The sequence below is a fragment of the Danio aesculapii genome, chromosome 8 (genome assembly GCF_903798145.1).
Source record: "Danio aesculapii chromosome 8, fDanAes4.1, whole genome shotgun sequence".
NCBI classification, from domain to species: domain Eukaryota; kingdom Metazoa; phylum Chordata; class Actinopteri; order Cypriniformes; family Danionidae; genus Danio; species Danio aesculapii.
In genome coordinates this window covers 13,445,213-13,466,532 of record NC_079442.1, presented here as the reverse complement: position 1 = coordinate 13,466,532, position 21,320 = coordinate 13,445,213, and positions in this window count along the sequence as shown.

The following is a 21,320-nucleotide window of genomic DNA, read 5'->3' as shown; positions in this document are numbered from 1 at the left end:
AGGGGTTCCAAGCCTTTATGAGTTTCTTTTATCTGCTGAACACAAAAGAAGTCATTTTGAAGAAAGCTGAAAATCTGTAAGCATTGACATTCATAGTAGGAAAAACAAATATCCTTCTGCCTTTCCCTTCCTCTTGGCCCTTGAAACAGAGTGCACTCACACTATGCTATCCAAACTGTGCCCAGGCCTGTCCCCATTTCGTTTTACAAATGTGAGTGCTCCGAATTGGGCCCAGGCGGGGTTCAGTTGGTCAGCCCTGGCCCGATTGGAAGAGGTGTGCCAGAGCACGGTTCAGTTGGGTTTTGGCGAGATACGTTTACAGTGTGAGTGCAAAGCGCGCCTTCGCCCGAAAGATGTGACGTAAATTTTTAAGGGACTGTTCATATGGATTTATTAACCAATTTTAGATTTTAATAAACATAATCTGTCGTAATTTATTAAAGACACAACCACCCAGTGTGAGTGCATGCCGTCGTGGGAGAGGGGACAATCGTGCTTCGGCACGGTTCAAGCAACTGTACCTAGTGTGAGTACGCCATAACAAATAAGACACCACTATATACCTAGACACACCATCAATATGGCGTCACTAGCTCATCTGTCATGTGAGTTATTGTCTGTAGTCATTATAGAAGGTACAAGCAAAGTAGTGTTTAACAGATTTTTTTCCCCTTAAAGTTTCTTTATGCTTTATTTGGGCTTCAGAAAACCCTGATCGTGTTCAGCTCGTAGAAGATTTCCTCAGACATCCCTGTTGCATTCAGAACATACAACTGGTGGATCATGTTGCATTAAGTAGAAAACTGTACTGTTTATTTACACATTCTTAGATGTAACCATGAGAAAACAACATTAACGTTATACCAGATATGCTGTAAAAATCTAATTCTCTGCCACTAGACTTTTCTGACAGTATTGAATTTAGTTAATCGAATTGAATTTATTGAGATCAAGGGGTTTCCCAATAAGACTAATTAAAACAGATTACAACACATCAAAATTAGCAAACAACTACAACAAGAAAATTATATAAATAAGGGGGAGTATCATAATAAATAAATTTAACAAGAAACAGATACCAGTGAAACTGTCCACAGGATTTAGGTTAAAGCAAGTCAAGAGATTCATATTATACACAATGAAGAGTTCTGTAAGGTTTGCCAATGATGGGTGCTGGAAGGGTATCTGCTGCATAAAACATATGCTGGAAAGAACAGCAAGACCTGCTGGCTACTACCACAATCAAGCTGGCATCACCCACATTGTTGTTACTGTCAGATCCTCCAGAGCCGCCAAATTCTCTGTCACTGTCAGATTTTCCAGTGCTGCCAGATTCCTCTGAATCCTCCGAATGGTGGGTTCAAGATTCCTCTGAATCCCCTTAATGGCGGGTACCAGATCCCTCTGAATCCCCTGAATGGTGGGAGCCAAATTCTCCTGAAACCCACGAATGACCAGAGCCACCACCTGAGTCCAACAAATGGCTGGAGCTGCCACCTGAGCCCCACGAATGGCCAGAGCCACCACCTGAGTCCGACAAATGGCTGCCAGAGCCATGTGACTTCCCATGGTCGTCAGAGCCATGTGACTATTCAGTTCCACCAGAGCCATATGACCCACCAGTGCCTCATAATCTTAAGCCTCCTGATCCACTGGAGTCGTATGAACCACCAGTGCTAAACCACCAATTCTAAACCAAAGCCTATAGACCCTCCGGAGAACTACACACATACCACTTTAATGAACTACAACTCCCATTGTGTACCTCATACACACCATTACCTGTTTTCTCCCTGATTACACACACACAGCTGAGGGCTGGGTCTGGGTCTTGTACACTGTAAGTGAGCGAACAACGTGTTACCTTGTCTTGCCTTGCCATGTTTTTTACCTTTGTTTTTTTTTACTGTTATCATCAATTTGCCGCTTGTCTTGACCATTTGCCTGTACTATAGTTAATATTTGTTAAATACTGTAATATAATTTTTGTTAAAAAAAAGTTATACATTTATTTGTTATAAAACAGATGCTTGTTTGTACTAAAAATCGTTACCGATGGCAATTTTTACCATTCCCTTGCTGGGGCAGCCATGTTGCCACTTTAGCTGGTGTATTCAGGCAAATTTCTCTAACCTATTCGTTTGTTGTGTGGTCAAATTTTTGTTTTAAGGGATATCTGCACTATCTGCTACTCCACCTACGGCTCCAACTAAAAGATAATCAGGATACCCCTACGCTGGACCTCAAGCTTTCCTCACAATGTGCAATTTCAGCTATGATTGGGATGTCTCAAACAAATTTGGGAAATCCTAAAGGATTTCTGTAATCCTAGGCTAAAATCTGGGGTTATTTGATAGTTGTTTTGACGTGTTCACCAACAGCCGTTTAATAGCCATTGGGATCAGATTTTAACTCTGATGTAGTTCTGGCATTGTTAGAAAATTTCAAACACTTTCCTGCACTGCAGTGTGACTTTAGCTTCAACGAGCATCTAGGGTCTGATGATGCAGGAAAATGAATGTGGATGGATGACGTCAAACTCTGGGTGAGATTTTTTTCCCTGTTTTGTACATCCTAATTTTCATTCAGTCTGACAACTGAGATCTTACAATGTGACATGAAACTCATATTTGGGGAGTCTGACAAGCTACAATCATTTAAGATTGTTAAAAATTGCAGTTAGTGTAAGCCAGGCTTTAAAATGACAGGAGCTTTTCTCAGCCCACTAAACAACTAAACTCAGTCTGCTAACACCTGCAGGACTTCACTAAATACTTCTCAGTACTCTCAATATAGTTGACATTGTCACAGCACGTTTTTTCTTTTGGAGCTATGTCTTTTGTTTGCTGTATAACAACCTGTACTATTGTGGGCCTACATACCTCTGCAAATTCCCGTTGTGCATTCCTGTTCATTTAAATGCATCATTTTAGCTGGCAGCTAGCTCTCGCTCACTGAAGCTAAGCAGGGCTGCGCCTGGTCAGTACCTGGATGGGAGACCACATGGGAAAGCCAGGTTGCTGTCGTTAGTGAGACCAGCAGGGGGTGCCCAACCTGTGGTCTGTGTGGGTCCTAATGTCCCTGTATAGTGACGGGGACTCTATATTGCTCAGTGAGTGCCGTCTTTTGGATGAGACATGAAACTGAGGTCCTGACTCTCTGGTTGTTAAAAATCCAGGGATGTCCTTCAAAAAAATATGGCTGCCATTGCATCATCCAGGTGGATGCCACACACTGGTGGTGGATGAGGAGATTTCCCGCAATGTGTGAAGCGCTTTGAGTGTCTATATAAATGTAAGGAATTATTTTTATTATTATTAAATATTTATTTATTTATTATAAGTTTATTGTCTACTGCTCTGTACTTCCAAGGTTCCTTTAATTTTCCAAATCTGATGATGATGTCACATTGTGTCTAATGAAATACCTTCATCTATGTAGCATATATTTATCTTTTACTGTAATGATGATGAGTGAAATTTGCTGTCAGTGGTGATTTTGTCTGTAGATGTAATTTTTTGACCAATATTTTCTACTTTTGATGTAGTTTCTGCTGAGAAATTAATATTGTAGTTATTCACAAGCAGCACATGTCATAACAACAGAGGTGGATCAGGTGAACAATTATTTGTGAAATGAATACATATCCCACTATACCTCTCACCAAGCAGCAAAAGAGGTGCCAGAGGAATTAACCCCAAACAGTAATTCAACACCTAGGTAAAGTTAGACCTCTGGTTGCTATGGCAACAGAAAATAAATCACAATAAGACAGGCTTACAATCCACAGGAATGGAGAGTTCATTCTAAATTAATATTGAAACAGTCAAATGCACCATTTTTAACCCAGTTCATTCTAGTTCTATAACCTTTATATGTGGGCACTAAACCGTTATGTCATTGTTTTGTTTTATATCGTTTTTGCAACTGATTCAGGTTCTTCATGAAATTTATCTGGGGATGCTGAGCTAAAGTCAACACAGGCTCATTCTGAAAATGTAGCCCTATATACATTTCTGGAGATTGCAAATTATGTAGTGTATGGCTGGATTTCATCTTTAAAAGGAACGCAATGGGGCGGTATGATGCCGTTGCTTTTCACGCTTACCAGCTGACCGCTTACCTACATATGGACGGCTTTCCCGTTGTTACCAGTTTGTCCAGTTAGCTCGACATGTACGTCGACGCACTTGAGATGCAAAGAGGAGTTGACCACACTTACGGGATTCAAGCACAGTTCCAGAAAGCAGGTAAGACAAAAACAGAATACGAAAAATAAAATAAACAAGTAAATAACAGATTAACAATGTGGTAAAAAGTGGTAAAAATCAGACAAGGGCTTTTCTTTTTATGGATTTCTTTTTAAAGTGTCGGTTGTGTTTAGGGAAGTGGGTGGGCAGGTCAGTCAATGCTTTTATAACACTATTGGTTGGGTTTAGGGAAGAAGGAGAGTGGGTCAGTCGATGAGTCATTCAGTCAGTTAGTCAACAGAGGACTTATGCCAGAACAGCAGGCGTGAATGGCACATGCGCGAGAAATTTGAGATTTTAAAAAAGCATACACAGCAGCCTCTGGTGGATTTGTGAAAACAAAAACTGCAAAGAAACGTGCCTCCAAGGATGTATTTCGCGCTCTCAAGAAATGTACATAGCGGTACATTTTTACAATGAGCCTGGGTTGACTAAAGTTTTCAATAGAGCTTAGCTTTGTCCTTCAAAAAACCTGCATCTACGTGGTTTTCTCTCCTCAACCAACTTCAGCAAAGATCAACTGGAGCCTCAATGAACTGCATCAGAACTCACTTCAAAAATGAACAGGAAATGCCATTGCTGGACAGCCAAGTATATCTAAGTCTCAATAATTAATACATATTATCAACCATCAACCACTTTTTACACCTGTTTAAATTAAAGGGTTAGTTCACCCAAAAATGAAAATTATGTTATTAATTATTTATGATGATGATGAAAGCCTTTATTTGTCACAAACAATGTTACATGCAGTGAAAATTGAACCCCTTCACCCATAATCAAACATTTTAAGGGAATACAGGTCAGGCGAGAGGTAGCATAGAAGAGTAAATAAGAGTTAAGGGGGGGGGGCGAAGCCCCAGCAACAGGCACATAAACACATAGCTATAGACATAGCAACAGGGGATGTAGAGATAGTCTGATAGGCAACAGCTTGTGACCAGTGCATCTTGACTTACCTGTTTGTGTTGTCATTGTGTGTTGTGGAGCATGTGAGTTTGTTTTGACAGGGTTTGTTTCTCTCTTTTGTTTTTGCTTTATCCATGACAATCCTTTTGAGAATTTTTGGTTGATTTTGAAAGGAATAAATTTGTGTTCACCTGCACATTGAATCTGTGATCTTTTATCCTGACAAAACAGACTAATCGACCAATGTGGATTCAGCAGGTGCAGAGCACGTGAGGAAAGCAGTGGCACAGCAGGGCATTCTCTTTGGCCAGCATAATACCCAATTAACAGCTTGTTGCCTTTGAACTATAAGGTTCTATCAGCTTTCTAAATGATTTTGAAATATTGAGCTTCAAGGTTTTTGCATTCCATATAGCAAACAATGTGTGTGTGTGTGTGTGTGTGTGTGTGTGTGTGTGTGTGTGTGTGTGTGTGTGTGTGTGTGTGTGTAAAAGTTCTCTTTCATACATTAACATGACAGAGACCCTAAATGTACTCTAAATATAAATTATCAAAATTCTCTTAAATTTGCAAATTGGGGTAAAAAGAAAACAAGGGCAAATGCAGATAGAACCTTCTAATTCTAAACAGTCATTTTCCACTAGGAATTATAAGCTTCTGTCGGGCAGATCATTAATTAAAGCCTTATTTTTCAAGAAATACAATCAGTCTCCTTATTAATTTCATTTGAAAAATTTAATTTGGTATTGTAACAATATGTTGATGCTTGAGAAGGTTACATTTTTTGCAATGTACATTGCATTTATTTAATGTTTTAGGATGAATATTTATTCTTGTTCAAATTAAGCATACAAGTCTGTGCTATATATATTATACTATAAATAAATATTTGTCCAGTGCAGATGTTAATTTTATGTATTTAATATGACAATTATTGAATATATGCTTTATGTGAATTATATTTATTGAATTATATGCCTCATGAATTAAATTCAAGGGGCATATAAGCTGCAAGGCTAAATATCAAATTTAAAGACTTTAAATGAAAACAGACAATGAGCAAATGAGTTGTTTAACAGTGTTTAATAAACACTGAAAAATGTTTCACTGACTATATCAATATTTAACATGTAATATATTACTCTTTAAACAACTATTTCTTTTTCAAGAATGTAATATTTAACATTTCATCTAAATGTCAAAAAATGCTTCTAAATCATCACATTTACACACATCTTTTCAGTTTTAGGTTTCTTCTCAATTTTGTGTGCATTTTGCAGCATTATTTAGCCAACCCTGATTTTGTGTTTCTTTCTGGTCTTTCCCATTGTCAATGGAGCAGTCCAGCGAAATGATAAAGAAAGCTGATTCTGATTGGTCCTCGTGCATGCATTCGAAATGCTGGTTGGCTCGCAAAAAAAACCCGTATAGGGCTAGTTTTTGACTTTGTAGATAAAACCTTTTTTGATTTTTAAATAACAACCCCTAAAATGTAAATACCTTATTAAAAACTATGTAAATAAGCTGTCATTTAAAAGGAATATGTGAATAACTCAATTTTGACAAAAATGTCAGATAAAAGCTGCCTTTTGGATGAATGTGATGTTTTATTTACAAACTTTTCTTTATTAACCATTAATTTTGTTAACTATTTTCAAGTATGTGTACATGTAGCTTGAACTCATATAACCCAGTTCCATAAAACATGTTCTGTTCTCTTTGTATGGCTTTGCTACATATCACTGCAGCTGTGGGACTCAGAACTAAAATATAAGCTAATAGGATATGGTTGCCAAGTAACATGGGAAGCAGAGAGCTCACCAATTGGTACGAGCTGCGCTCTGGGTGTGTGTCCATTTTTTTGGATGGCAAGTCAGAGTGCATTGTGCCTCTCTTATCCTTCTGAGGATATTTTTTGTTTGATTTTGAAGAGGATATATTTGTGTTCACCTGCAAACTTTATCTGTGATCTTTTATCCTGACACATTATCTTCACCCTAATGTTGTTTAAACTAGAAGTTCCAATTGGTACAGAAGTTGGTTTTTTGACAACCCTATGGACTTGTGTGGTGTTTAGATGTTATTAAGGGGTTGTGCTGACCAGTGAAAGGAACTCTTAATGCTTCAGCATACCAAGATATTTTGGACAAATCCATGCTCCAGACATTGTAGGAATAATTTAGGGATTGCCTCTTACTGTTTTAAAGGGGTGGTCCACTACGATCTCATATTTTAAACTTTAGTTCATGTGTAATGAAGCTAACGGGCGTGGCCAGAGGTACTGCAATGTTACAGCAGAGAGAGCTAAAATGCCGTTCAAACGCTGCTATTTCCACAGAGCTTCTTCTGTTTCCATATTTAGGCGTTCAAAGGGACAACACAAAGACAGAAGTGCTTACAGTTCAATATTAATTATGTTCCAGAGAATTATAAAATACATAGAGAGCATGATTTGACAAAACACAGCTTCCAAAATCAACCTGTAAGTGTTTTTATTTGTTAAAATTGATCATGACATGTACAGTGTCTAGCGTTAACGGTATGCTGTAGCAAAGATTTAAACTATGGGAAATGCTGTTTGGCACCGCTAACGATTTATATACAAATTCATATTTATCAGTCAAACCGCTGTAAACACACACACACACACACTCTTCAACAGTGCGTGTGTGTCTCTCTATAGGCAGCTTATTCTGCGTTCTACATCTCAGATAATGAACTCGCAAAAGATATGTAAACGATACATATTACTTACACATGCTTATTCCGAATATATGTGAAAGACGTGTAACACGTTGAGTTAAAAAAATACAGGAGACTTGCTCTTTATTCTTCTGTCAGCAGTGTCACTGTATATAACAGAGAAATAACTTAATCCGAGCATCAGAGAAAAATAAAAGTCACTCCCACGCACATGTGCTTCTCGTGTTACGCGTCAACAGACAATTCACACACACATACATACACACAGACACACACAATAGCGATCTCTCTTAAAGGAGCCGCACCCCATTTTCACTCACACACTTGTCAGATTTTATTGCATAAAGCAGGCATGAGGTTGACTGACTGTTTACACAGTACAAAAGCGCATGCTTGTATGGGCGTGACGTGAGCCAATACGCGAATCACAGCACATTATGATAGATGACCAATCAGAGCCTCTTGAGGGCGGGCCTTTCAGAGGAACTAGGAAATAAGACAGTTTTTTTCATTGTAGCCAAGTAGCTGTACATAATCAAAGTAAGATTTTCGGAAAAAAAACATGATTTCCTTCAAGTGAAACATAAGCACACATTGCTTTGCATCTTATAAACACAACCAAGCCTTAAAGAGCCCATATTATGGGTTTTTGAAAATGCCCTTCCATGTAGTGTGTAACACAGCTCTAAGTGAAGTGAAATATCCAGCTAAGGCTTAAATCTGTAAGTGTACAGTGTTTAAAATTATTGATTCATCTATAAAAGAGTCGACTCATAGTGCTTCAAACGAGTCGTCTTGATAACGAGTCATTAGGTGTTTCGCGATGACGCAGCCACGAAACACAAGCCTCGCCAGTAGTTACGCGCGCAAACCAGGGAGATTTGAAACCTGCGGCCCCGCCCACTAACACAGAAAAACACTAGACACACACACACAGACGCCGCCGGTCGAATGAAGTCACGCTGTGCTCAGATGGATAATATTGACAGTCTCTACCCAAAGATGAGTTGTGAACTGTGAAGAGTCAGTGGTTGAGGTTTATTCACTAGTGTAAGTAAGTGCGATTAAAATTGTTGCCTCGTTTACTCTAGCTTGCAAATTATGTATTTATTGTGTTTTGTTACTTGTTAACCTGGTACAGTACACGCGGTTACTCTTTATATTCTCTTATCGCATGTAAGCCACGTTAAAAACGCGACGCGTGCCGATTTGTTTACAGATTTAACGTTAAATGCTTTTGTGAGCTCGCGTTCCACTGCCGTTTGTCGTTGCTATGGCCATCGTAAGCTAGGAGACAGGAGACTCATGTCGATCTCCCTAGTTCTGAGGAGGAACGTGATGTGTTTGTGTTTGTGTGAGAAAGAGAGAAAAAGAGCAGGTCGAGTGTGTGACGCCTAGAGACAGGAGACTCGCGTCGCTCTCCCTAGTTCTTCTGAGGAGCGTTGTGTGTGTGTGTGTGTGTGTGTGTGAGAGAGAGAGAGAGAGAGAGAGAGAGAGAGAGAGCAGGTAAAGTGGCTAGGAGACTCACGTCGATCTCCCCAGTTCTTCTGAGGAGGGTTGTGTGTGTGAAAAAAGCCTTACACTATGAAGCGTGTGTGCACTGTGACTACTTTTATATAGTTGATTACCAGCTGGGCATTTCACTCTGTCTCGTGCTGAAGCCTGTCACTGTTGACCAATCGCAGCAGGCTGTCATCGGTCCAATCAGCGCAGATTAGCTTCGCGCTGAGGAGGGGGTTGGGAACAAATGAATCGCTGAACGATTCATATGGGAGTCGCTGGGATAATTAGGTAAAAATAAATGCAGATTATAAGACCATCAAAGTGTTTTTTGACCTTGCATGCATATTAGACTGTTGTTGGAGACCCTTACAACCTACATATGACCCTATTTCATGTATAATATGGGCTCTTTAAAATTACATTCTGGACCATCCCTTTAACATGACTGTGAATCAGTGCACAAAGCAATGTCTTTGTGCAAATATACATATTCATATGGGATCATCAACAGATTGGATTTTAAATGCACAACATGCAGGCAAAGAACTGCCTGCAAAAATCCTTTACAATCATTTATTACATGGCTGTCTGGAATGCTTCAGTATGATTGGTTAATAGCAAAATTACAAATAATGTTATTATAAAATAACAACCACTGAATAACACAGGATCAAATCATTGTGACCATCACTGTTACGTTCACAGCTTGTCTATTTATGCCACTGCTTTTACTGTTTGGTGCCATCTTGTGAATAATACGTAGGTTAGTGAAGGAGGAAACCCACACGAACATCGGGAGAACATGCGAACTCCACACAGAAACGTCAACTGATCCAGCCGGGACTCGAACCAGCAATCTTCATGCTGTGAGGCGACAATGCTAACCACAATTAAACAACATTTAATTAAAGAATGAATAAATTATTACAGTTTACAACATTTTGTGTCTAATTCTTACGTTTTGTGGCAAGTAGCTGTAATAAATAGGATAAAATACATCCAGGAGATTGTTTTTTGCTGTATAAAAGGCAAGCTGTTCATTATCCTACTCATTCCATGGTCATTTGCTAAGTTATAGACAAGTTGAAACTAGTTTTGCTATTTTCAGTGTGTGTGTTTGTGTGTGAGAGAGAGATAGTAAAAATTATTATTGTCAGTAAACTCCACTGTTTGACTGGCAACTTCATTGTATGGGATACAGTATCAACACCTCAGTATATGCCCTTTTACTCATAGACTACTCTCATGCATAAAATAAAATACTAAACTAGGACACAGTGCCACCTAATGGTTAAAGCTTATAAGTTAAATTGTAAATTATAAGTTAAAGTGTATGGCATTACGTTTTACTTTATACTTCCCTTTCCTCTCATTTCCTTGATAATGCTTATTGTATTGAATATGACTGAGCTACTGCTTTTCTAGCTGCTTTGTTTTTCTTATCTTTTCTTTCAGTCTTCTGAAACAATCAGGAGCTTGACACACTTGACAGGCAGCCAATAATAATTACAAGAGCTGAAAGAGAGGCTTTGAAGGGGGAAATAACAAGAATGAGGACACAAGAGACAGTACACAGTAGAAGAACAAGCAGAAAAACATTGCAAAAACGCTTTTCCTAGAGTATTTGTCTTATTTATAGTTCATATATATATATATAAGGTAAGGTAAGTAAAATATAAGGTAAGTAAAATAATCTTGTTTTTGCTTTGAAATAAGATTATTTTACTTGCCCTATTGGCAGATAATTTAGCTTGTTTTAAAGTGCGCTTATAATGAAAATCAACTTTTGTCATATTAGAGGGATATAAACACAACAAGTCTTTTTTTATTTGCTGATTTAAAAATAGTACTCAAACCCCTGTGATTTTTAGGCCCACCGCAACGTGACGTAGGGTTGCAGTTTTCCCAGCCCACCGAATTGATTGACAGGTGCCATGTCTCCATAATAACATGTATACACGTGTCCACAGAATATTGTTTTGCAAAGAACCGGGATTACAACATATGTTGCAACTTTCTGAGATCAGCAGCACCTCAATAAATAATTAGAGAAATTTAAAAAGCCCCTATTATGCATTAAAAGCAGGCTGATATGCATGCAAGGTCAAAAAACACTATCATTCTCTTATAATATGCATTTAATTTTACCTAGTTATCCCAACGACTCCCATATGATTTTGTTCAGCGATTAATTTGTTCCCAAACTCCTCCTTAGCGCGATGCTAATCTGTGCTGATTGGTCCGATCCTTTTGCGATTATTCGACTGTGTTCAGCGCGAGACAGAGGGAATGCCCACCATGGCTTATCAGCATTGTTGAAGTAGTCAGAGTGCAGAGTATATGTGTGAGCCAAATGCAGGAGTGCATTAAAGCAATGTAGTTTAACACCAGCTCATTGCTCTATTCTTAACCAAAGTAAAAAAAGGGAGTCTGAGGCCCCTTACCTAAGCCTCTAACTGTGTACTGTAAAGTTCCTGTTAAGCTCTAACAAAGTCCCTTACATCAATAATCTTTTCTGATCCTTCCTTTAACAAACGGCCGACGAATCCCCTGCTGTAAGCATGTAGATTGCTGAAGCACTCATCAGAAAATTGACGGGAACACAGCGCAAGGCTGGAGCTATAATGCTGAGGTATTTAAAAAATATATATAATTCAACCACTGACTCTTCACAGCCTCGTACTGCAAACGGCATTCGTGTAAAACTCATAATTTCAGAAAGGCTGGAATAGACTCAACCGCAAATACACCAAACAAACTTACTTGGTATTTTTGACTCGTGAGCTTATTTCAGTTTTATCCGTGTCTGTTTCTATTACTGACGGCTGTTTATCTGAGCAGCTCATTTGGATTTAAAACCACAGGCTACAAAATAGCTACATTGTGATGAGACACCAAAAGGGGCAGATTCTACATTATATAATACATAATCTGATGGGTATTTTGAGCTGAAACTTTATAGACACAATCTGGAAACACCAAAGTCTTATCTTACATCTTTGTAAAAGGGGTCAAATAGGAGCCCTTTAAGGAAACTTATGACTTATTATTTCTTAAAACAAAACAATATGTTTTTCTAGAAAAGTGTTTTGACATATTTAGAAACAAGACAATACCTTTGAGTAAGAAAATCTTTTTTGCAGTGAAAATAACCATTTTTACCATAAGCCACCCAAATGTCATTAAACTACCATTCTGTATAGAGTGGAGAACACACACATTCCTAAGATTCTTCTCTATCACGTTTCAAATTTTCAGAAAACACAGCATAGCTGGAACTAATCTGGGACAACTAAGGGAAAGGGCTTGTTCACTTCCTGAAGTCTCCAAAACATACACACACCCACACACACACTGATCCTTTCAGATCAACTTTACCTTCCTGTAACAACTAAAAAACATTTGGGAAGCTCACTAACCTTTTGTCTTATGTAATACATTTACAATTTGCCATTACATTATTAATAAATGAAATAACATCTTTGTTAACATCACACTGTAAAAACATCTTGCTCCCTTAAATATTTCAGTTGAATGAAATTAACTTTTCTAGTCATCTCAACTTATAATACATCAATCAAACTGACTAAAAATATTAGGTTAAACTTTGTGTAACTTAAAAAATGAGTTTAAATCTGATTAACTTATTAAAATGAGTTAAAGCCACATAAAAATGTTTGTTTTCTTGACTTTTTTTATTATTAATTTTTTTGCAATGTTTGTTTTCCACATTCCTCAAACATGATTTTTGTATGGAATAGTCAAGAGTTCCACTTTAAAAGGCAGAAAGATATGATGAATGGACATTATACTGTAACAAATGCATGAATAATTGTTTATGTGCAGAGCTCATGTGCAGAGTTACTGATTATAAATGACATGACAAAATCTGTAGTCACTAATATAATCTCTTAGATTGTGCATTTATGGTAATATACATTAAATATTTAGGCTTAAAATATCTTAATTTTACATGTGAAAATTCACATAGCAAATTGCAAATCAGAAAGTCATAATTGTATTACATTTTAGCAAGGGAGACCAGGGAGTGTTAAACAAGGTTAAAGGGGACATATTTAGCAAAAATCACTTTTATAAAATGTTTAAACACAGTTGTGTGGCAACAGTCTATGAATATAGCCAGCTTCTAATGGTAAAACTTTATTAATTTCAATTTTTATTATCACACATGATAAAACAGCCTGCAGAAACACTTTGATTGACATTCTCCCTTCAATAAGTGTCATCAGAGGGGGAAAGCCCCGCCCATTACTGACGATTTCTCCCTCATTAGCATAGGAGGCTAGTCTTGTTTTTAAATCTGTCACTATAATGACAAGTAGGCATTTGTAGCTCCGCCCTCTTTCGCTGGGAGCAAAATCTCAGTTGAATTTAAAGCGACAGACAGCCGAAGTGGCACAATTAGGATCAAAGCCTAAAAGGGGCAGATTCCAAGACATATCTGCTTGTTAAGTGTGATGTCACGCAAAGCGGCTTCCAGGTCCAAGCGCTCTATCACTCTAACTGTATGGGTAGACTCAACAAATGGTAATAATAAACGTTTACAAAGCAATATAATACTTCAGAAAATCATAATCGAGAGAGTCAGAATTATTAACCCCCCTGAATCATTCGCCCCTTGTTAATTTTTTTTCCCCAATTTCTGTTTAATGGAGAGAAGATTTTTTTCAACACATTTCTAAACATAATAGTTTTAATAAGTCATTTCTAATGACTGATTTATTTTATCTTTGCCATGATGACATTACATAAAATTTGACTAGATATTTTGCAGGACACTTCTATACAGCTTAAAGTGACATTTAAAGGCTTAACTAGGTTAAATATTTTAACTAGGCAGGTTAGGGTAATTAGGCAAGTCATTGTATAACGATGGTTTGTTATGTAGACTATCGAAAAAAATATATAGCTTAGAGGGGCTAATAATTTTGACCTTTAAATGGTTTTAAGAAAATTAAGAACTGCTTTTATTCTAGACGAAATAAGACTAACAAACAAGACTTTCTCCGAAAGAAAAAAATATTATCAGACATACTTTGAAAACGTCCTTTCTCTGTTAAACATAATTTGGGAAATATTTTATTAGGAAAAAAAATTCAAAGGGGGGCTAATTATTCTGACTTCAACTGTAGATATATGTACACCTTGATTTTATATCAAATTCACTTGATGATGAATGTGTAATATGACTAAAATAAGGGTCATAAACGAATATTTTCTCAATTCAAATGATGATTGAACCCAGAAACAGCATTTGATACGTCATGACTTAACAAGATAAAAATCAATTTGTAGGGTATTTTGAGCTAAACATTTACGTATACACTCTAGGGACATCAGAAATTTATTTTACATCTTGTAAAAAGGGCCGTAACTGGTCTCCTTTACATTGCCCTTTTGACCAGTCAGAAACAACATTTTCATCAATATCATACACGCATGATCTGACTATTGAATTACTATTTAGATTACTTTTGTGCTAACTCTTATTTGATATATTAACTTGTTTAAAATACTAACACTAATATAAGATAATGTTACTGTTTACTATTTAGAAACTCTAAGTAAAACAAAATAACAATTTTCTATTGTAAAAAAATAAAGAGTAAATTTACAGTTGTGGGTAATCCTTATTGTCCTTCCTTTTGGACAGTAAGGGCGGCAAAGTGGCTCAGTGGTTAGCACTGTCACCTCACAGCAAGAAGGTTCGCTGGTTCGAGTACCGACTGGGTCAGTTGGCATATCTGTGTAGAGTTTGTATGTTTTCTCTGTGTTGGCGTGGGTTTCCTCTGGGTGCTCTGGTTTCCCCCACAGTCCAAAGACATACAGTATAGGCGAATTAAATAAACTAAATTAGCCGTAGTGTATTAGTGTGTGTGAATGAGTGTGTATGGTTGTTTCCCAGTTATGTGTTGTGGCTGGAAGGGCATCCGCTGCGTAAAAACATGTGCCAGAATAGTTAGCGGTTTATTCCGCTGTGGTGACCCCTGAAATAGAGGGGGCACTCACACTATGCTATCCGAACCGTGCCCAGGCGCGTTTCCCGGTTCGTTTCAGAAGTGTGAGTGCTCTGAATTTTGCTCAGGCACAGTTCAGTTGGCCGGCCCTAGCCCGGTTGGAAGAGGTGTGCCAGAGCGCGGGACACTTGTAGTGTGAGTGCAAAGCACGCTTGTGCCTGAAACTGAAGACTCGACGTCATTTTTAAGGGACTGTTTCATATGAATTTAGTAATCATTCTTACTGTTCAATGAACGCAAACTGTCGTAGTTTATTAAAGATGCAAACCCCTCACTTCACGTCAGCTGCACCTTCAGCAAACCTCCTAATACCAGCAGTACGAGGACTTTCATGATAAGGCTGATCTGTTCTGCAAAATATCTGACTGCGTCACTGCAAGGCACAGCAAGTTTATTTATATAGCACATTTCATACACAGTGGCAATTCAAAGTGCTTTACATAAACAGGAATAAAAGAAACAAGTATAAGAAAAATAAAAAATAAAAATTATTAAAAACATTAAATGTGTTAAAACAGGTTATAAAACAATGAAAAAGAAGAGAAGAACATATTAGTGCGATCTGTCGGACGTAGCCCAGTGCTCATTCAGTAAAGGCATAGCTAAACAGATGTGTTTTCAATCTTGATCTGAATGTTCCTAATGTTGGAGCACATCTGATCATTTCTGGAAGCTGATTCCAGCAGCGGCGGGCGTAGTTGCTGAAGGCCGATTCATCCTGCTTTGACAGAACTCTTGGAATTTCTAGTTTATATGATGATGGTTTGTATTCAGTCAGTATGCCTGTAATGTTTTGAGGTCCTAGGCCATTTAGTGATTTATAGACAAGTAGTAATACTTTAAAATCTATTCTGAATGTAACTAGGAGCCAGTGTAAAGACCTGAGGACAGGTGTGATGTGCTCTGATTTCCTGATTCTGGTCAGAATTCTGGCCGCAGCGTTCTGGATGAGCTGCAACTGTCTGACTGTCTTTTTGGGAAGGCCCGTAAGGAGGCCGTTAATGTAATCCACCCTGCTGCTGATAAAAGCATGAACAAAGCATGAACTTAGTTTCTCTAAGTCTTCACTGGAAACAAAGCATCTGATTCTTACAAGGTTTTTAAGATGATAGTATGCTGATTTACTAACTACTTTGACATGACTATTGAAACTCAGATCTGACTCCAGAGTCACACCAAGATTCTTGACCTTATTTTTTGTTGTTTGACCCTTAGTGCCAAGGTACGTATTCACCCTGAGAACCTTATCTCTGTTCTCAAATGCAATAACTTTGCAAAAACTTTGCAAAATTTCTCTTTGTTTAACTAAAGAGAGTTTTGGCACATCCAATTGTTAATTTGTCAATGGGCCTTTAGTCATTAGGCAGTAAGGCTAGGTAGATCTGAGTGTCATCAGCATACAGTAGTTGTAGTAGGAGATTTGATTCTTTCTCATGGTTTGGCTCAGAGGAAGCATATAAAGATTGAACAGGTGAGGTGCCAGATTCGAGCCTTGTGGGACTCCACATGTCATGGGTGTCCACCTTGACCTATGGTTACTACTGACATAGTAACCCTCCCTTCAAGGTAAGATCTGAACCATTTGAGGACCGTCCCAGACAGCCCAACCCAGTTTTCCAGCCTATCCAGAAGTATGCTGTGATCGACAGTGTCAAATGCAGCACTGAGATCGAGCAGTACCAGCACTGTTAGTATGCCTGAATCTGTATTTAGGCGTATATCATTGATTATCTTTATAAGAGCGCGCTCTGTACTATGATGTAGTCTGAAACCATATTGAAAATTGTCTAAACACCCATTGAAGCTTAAGAACTTGTTTACCTGGTTGAAAACTTTTTCACTGCATATCAAACCACTAAAATAATATAACTAAAGAAATCTTCACTGTGCTGTGCGAGAGCGCTACTCTTCCTGTTAAACTGAACAGCGCATCATTGATTACGTAAACGTGCTCAGGCTCGAATGCAATGTGAGTGAAGGCTATCAGGGGAGAAGGGAGGAGGGACAATCATGCTTCAGCATGGGTCAAGGCAACTGCACCTAGTGAGAGTACGCCCAGAGACTAAGCCAAAGGAAAATGAATGAAAAGGGTTGGTGGATGAGTCTTCACATACATGTGTGAATTAAGCACTCACAGAGATGCAACTACAACAACTAAATGAAAAATGTTGATCATAATCAGTTTGCTTTCCAGTAATTTGTAAATAATAAAGCTTACAAGAAAAATTCATGTTGCATCACACCAAACAATTCTGAACCCATAATGATATACATATGCGCTCCACAGTGTAGAGCAGAGGACCCAGTTCCTGTGACAAATTCACTAAATGGTAAAAATTCATTTTGAATTTCACTGTACATAAATCACAGTATTTGAAAATAAAAATAAAAAGTAATACATGCAAATAAAAACTATGGCTCAAACATTTAGTTTTGAAATAATTGGTAACACTTTACTTGAAGTGGTGTTCATAATACTTTTATTAAACCTTTATAATCATGACTAGTGTTAGGGAGTAACTAGTTACATGTAACGGCGTTACGTAATTTAATTACAAAATAAAAGTAACAGTCATTTGTTACAGTTACTGAGAAAAAAATGAGTAATAAAATTACAGTTACTTATGAAAATGTTAAAGATTACAAATGGGGTTACATCTAAATATGTTGAATAATATTAATCTGTTGCTTTGCCTGTTTTTGATAAGCACGATGCATTTTGGTAAGGCCATTTATTAAAACGGTGCAATTCTGATGCTTTTGATTGTTTTTCAGGTTTTATTGTGACGCACCACGTCTACCAGTTACTACAATCAGTCTGAGAGCTGCAAGTAGTGATGTTGCTAGCTTAACTACATTTTTCAGTAGTAGCACTACTTTATAAATCAAAAAGCTTTTCAGTAGTGTATCTACTTTATTAGTGAAGTAGCGCAGTAGCGTCAACACAAGCTACATTTACCGATCGCGGATCAATAAGTGACGGCACCGACATTCACAGAGCTGTGAGGCCGGTGTCTAGCCGCTGAAAGTAAATCCATATGATAGCGAGAATGGTGATTTCTTCTTCTTCCTGTTTTTCGGTGGTCGACAACAAACTTTTTGGTGCGTTACTGCCACCTCTCACTCTGGTTGATGACGTCACCAAACAATTAGGCTAACACGAGAAAGATGACTGAGGGAGAGGAGGTCTATATAGTTTACTGTAGCAAAGGCTGAAGTATACTATGGTAATTACCATTAGTTTGTGATAGTTACTAATGATTCTACATTATGTAGTATAATTTATTAATGAAGAGTTGTAAATATAAACATACAATACAATGCTTATTTTTAAATATTTCCCTTTAATATAAAATACTATTGTATTTTAAATGTGTAACACCTGGTTTTATTGGATTATTTATTGGAGTAAACAGAGTGCTACACTACAAACTGAACTACACTTTTCCTATTTACTATGACCTTTTATGTGAAGCTGCTTTGACACAATCTACATTGTATAACCGCTATACAAATAAAGGTGAATTGAACTGAATTGAATTGAGTGCTACTGTAAGGTCACACCTGCTTGGTATAAATGCATGAAAATAATTTAGTTGAAAATATCCATTAGAAACTTAAAAGTAATCCAAAAGTAATCAGATGTAATCAGTTACTTTACTTTTATAAAGTAATCAAAAAGGTACACTACGTATTACATTTTAAATAGGGTAATTTGTAATCTGTAATCTATTACTTTTTCGAAGTAACCTCCCCAACACTGGACATGACACGTCATGAATATAAATGAGATTTTAAGCATGTTTTTAACAACTGTCATTAAGTGTCAATTGCTCAATTATGACATTTTAAATGCAAAGATGACATTGTTTTCTATGACAACTTGACATAAAGAAATACATCACAACCCGTTTTTGTCTGTCATGACATCAAAATGACAGCTTGACATTACCAAGACAACAAAACTTGTCATAAACAAACATAATTGTCATGAAGCCAATATAAATAATATTAGAACAGTGTCATTATTTTTTATTTAACCTCAACTACAGTTGTACAAGCTGAATTTGTCATTAAAACGTCATTTAAAAACTAATGACGCTCTTAAAATTATTTGACAGAATAATGACACTTTTAGTGAGACATTTTAATGACAAATACAGTTCCACTGAAAAAAAACATGATCAGAAAAATATTCATGACTCAGTTGTAATGCCTTATGACAATCATGTTTATGAAGGATTTATAACAAGATATGTTGTCTAGGTAATGTCAAGATGTCATGACAAACAATGTCATCTTTGCATTTAAAATGACAGTGGTTAGCACTATCTCCTTACAGCAAGATGGTCACAGGTTTGAGTCCCAGCTGGGTCATCTGGAATTTCTGTGTGGAGTTTGCATGTTCTCCCCGTGTTGGCGTGGGTTTCCTCTGGGTCCTCTGGTTTCCCCAACAGTCCAGAGACATGTGCAATAGGTGAATTGAATAAACTAAATTGGCTGTAGTGTATCTGTGGTTCCCAGTACTGGGTTGCAGCTGGAAGGGCATCCACTGTGTAAAACATGCTGGATAAGTTGGGGGTTCAGTCCACTCTGGTGACCCCTGATGAATAAAGGCCCGTTTCCACTGAGTGGTACGGTATGGTACGGTTTGGTTTGGTACGCTTTTATAACCGTTTCCACTGTCAAAAAGCGTACCGAACCGAACCGTACCGTACCACTTTTTCGGCACCCTTTCGAAAGGGTACCAAACACGAGAAAGGGTACCAAAAGGCGGAGCTAGACGCGCAGCTGAACGCTATTGGTTTACAGACAGAGATACGTCATTCGCTTACGCAACAAGCCAGAATGAAAACAAAAAAACCGCCATGTTTAAAATACACGCACAGCCGAGAGATTACAGCGGAATTATTTATACATAAAATAACGAGCCATGGTCGACCCGGGCTCAAACAAACCTTGTCGTCGTCTTGATAAACAGCCACAAAGCCATGGAATAGAGCAGATTTACCCTGTGCCGCGTAGTTTTTTTTACGAGGCAGTCTGAAGTGCGAGCGGTTTCGCTTTCTTCCTTGCGCTCGCCGCGCATCTATATCTAAAATAACAAACTTCTTGAGCTGATGATAATAATGTGTGCTTGATTATTGACGTGCTTTTGAAACCCGATCCTGTCAGACACTGACAAACGCGAGAGTGAAGCACGGAAAAAACAAAGGAGAAGCTGGAAAAAAAGGAGCACATTCTTTTTTCAGCAAATGTGAACAAACTGCCTTGTTTAACTAATATTGTTATTATCACCTTTTGGACTAATATGAACTCAGAATGATGGAATTGTTCTCTAACAGAGGCTACATGTGCTGCTGAAGATTACAGACACAGATGAGAGGTTTACACTGACTGTAGGCCATATATTGTGTTGTTTTTTAACCTAAATACAGACGAAATGTCTGTTGTGTGTAGTTCTTCTGTAATTGATAGCATATCGGAGACTGTAAGGGGCTGTATGTGTTTATATATGTTCATTTATTTAGTTATTTAATATAATTACAAACGTTACAGTAGGCTGTTTCGCACTGTCATTGATCTGCAGTTATAATCAACTCATGTTCATAGAAAGGTTAGTAATAAACATTTCTACACAAGTATTTATGTGTATGAAGCATCTGTTTTGTGAGAAGTGCTTTTCATATGATATGTGAATGACCCGTACAGCTTTATTGTAGACATTTCCTCGAGCAAGAATGACGTCGACTGAAACTTTCTGTCATACACCATGCCCACCAAAAGGGTACCTTTGTTAGTGGAAACGCAATCTTGATAAAGGTGACCCGTACCAAACAGAACCGTACCGTACCGTATCAGTCAGTGGAAACGAGCCATAAGAGGACTAAGCTGAAGGAAAATTAATTAGTGAATA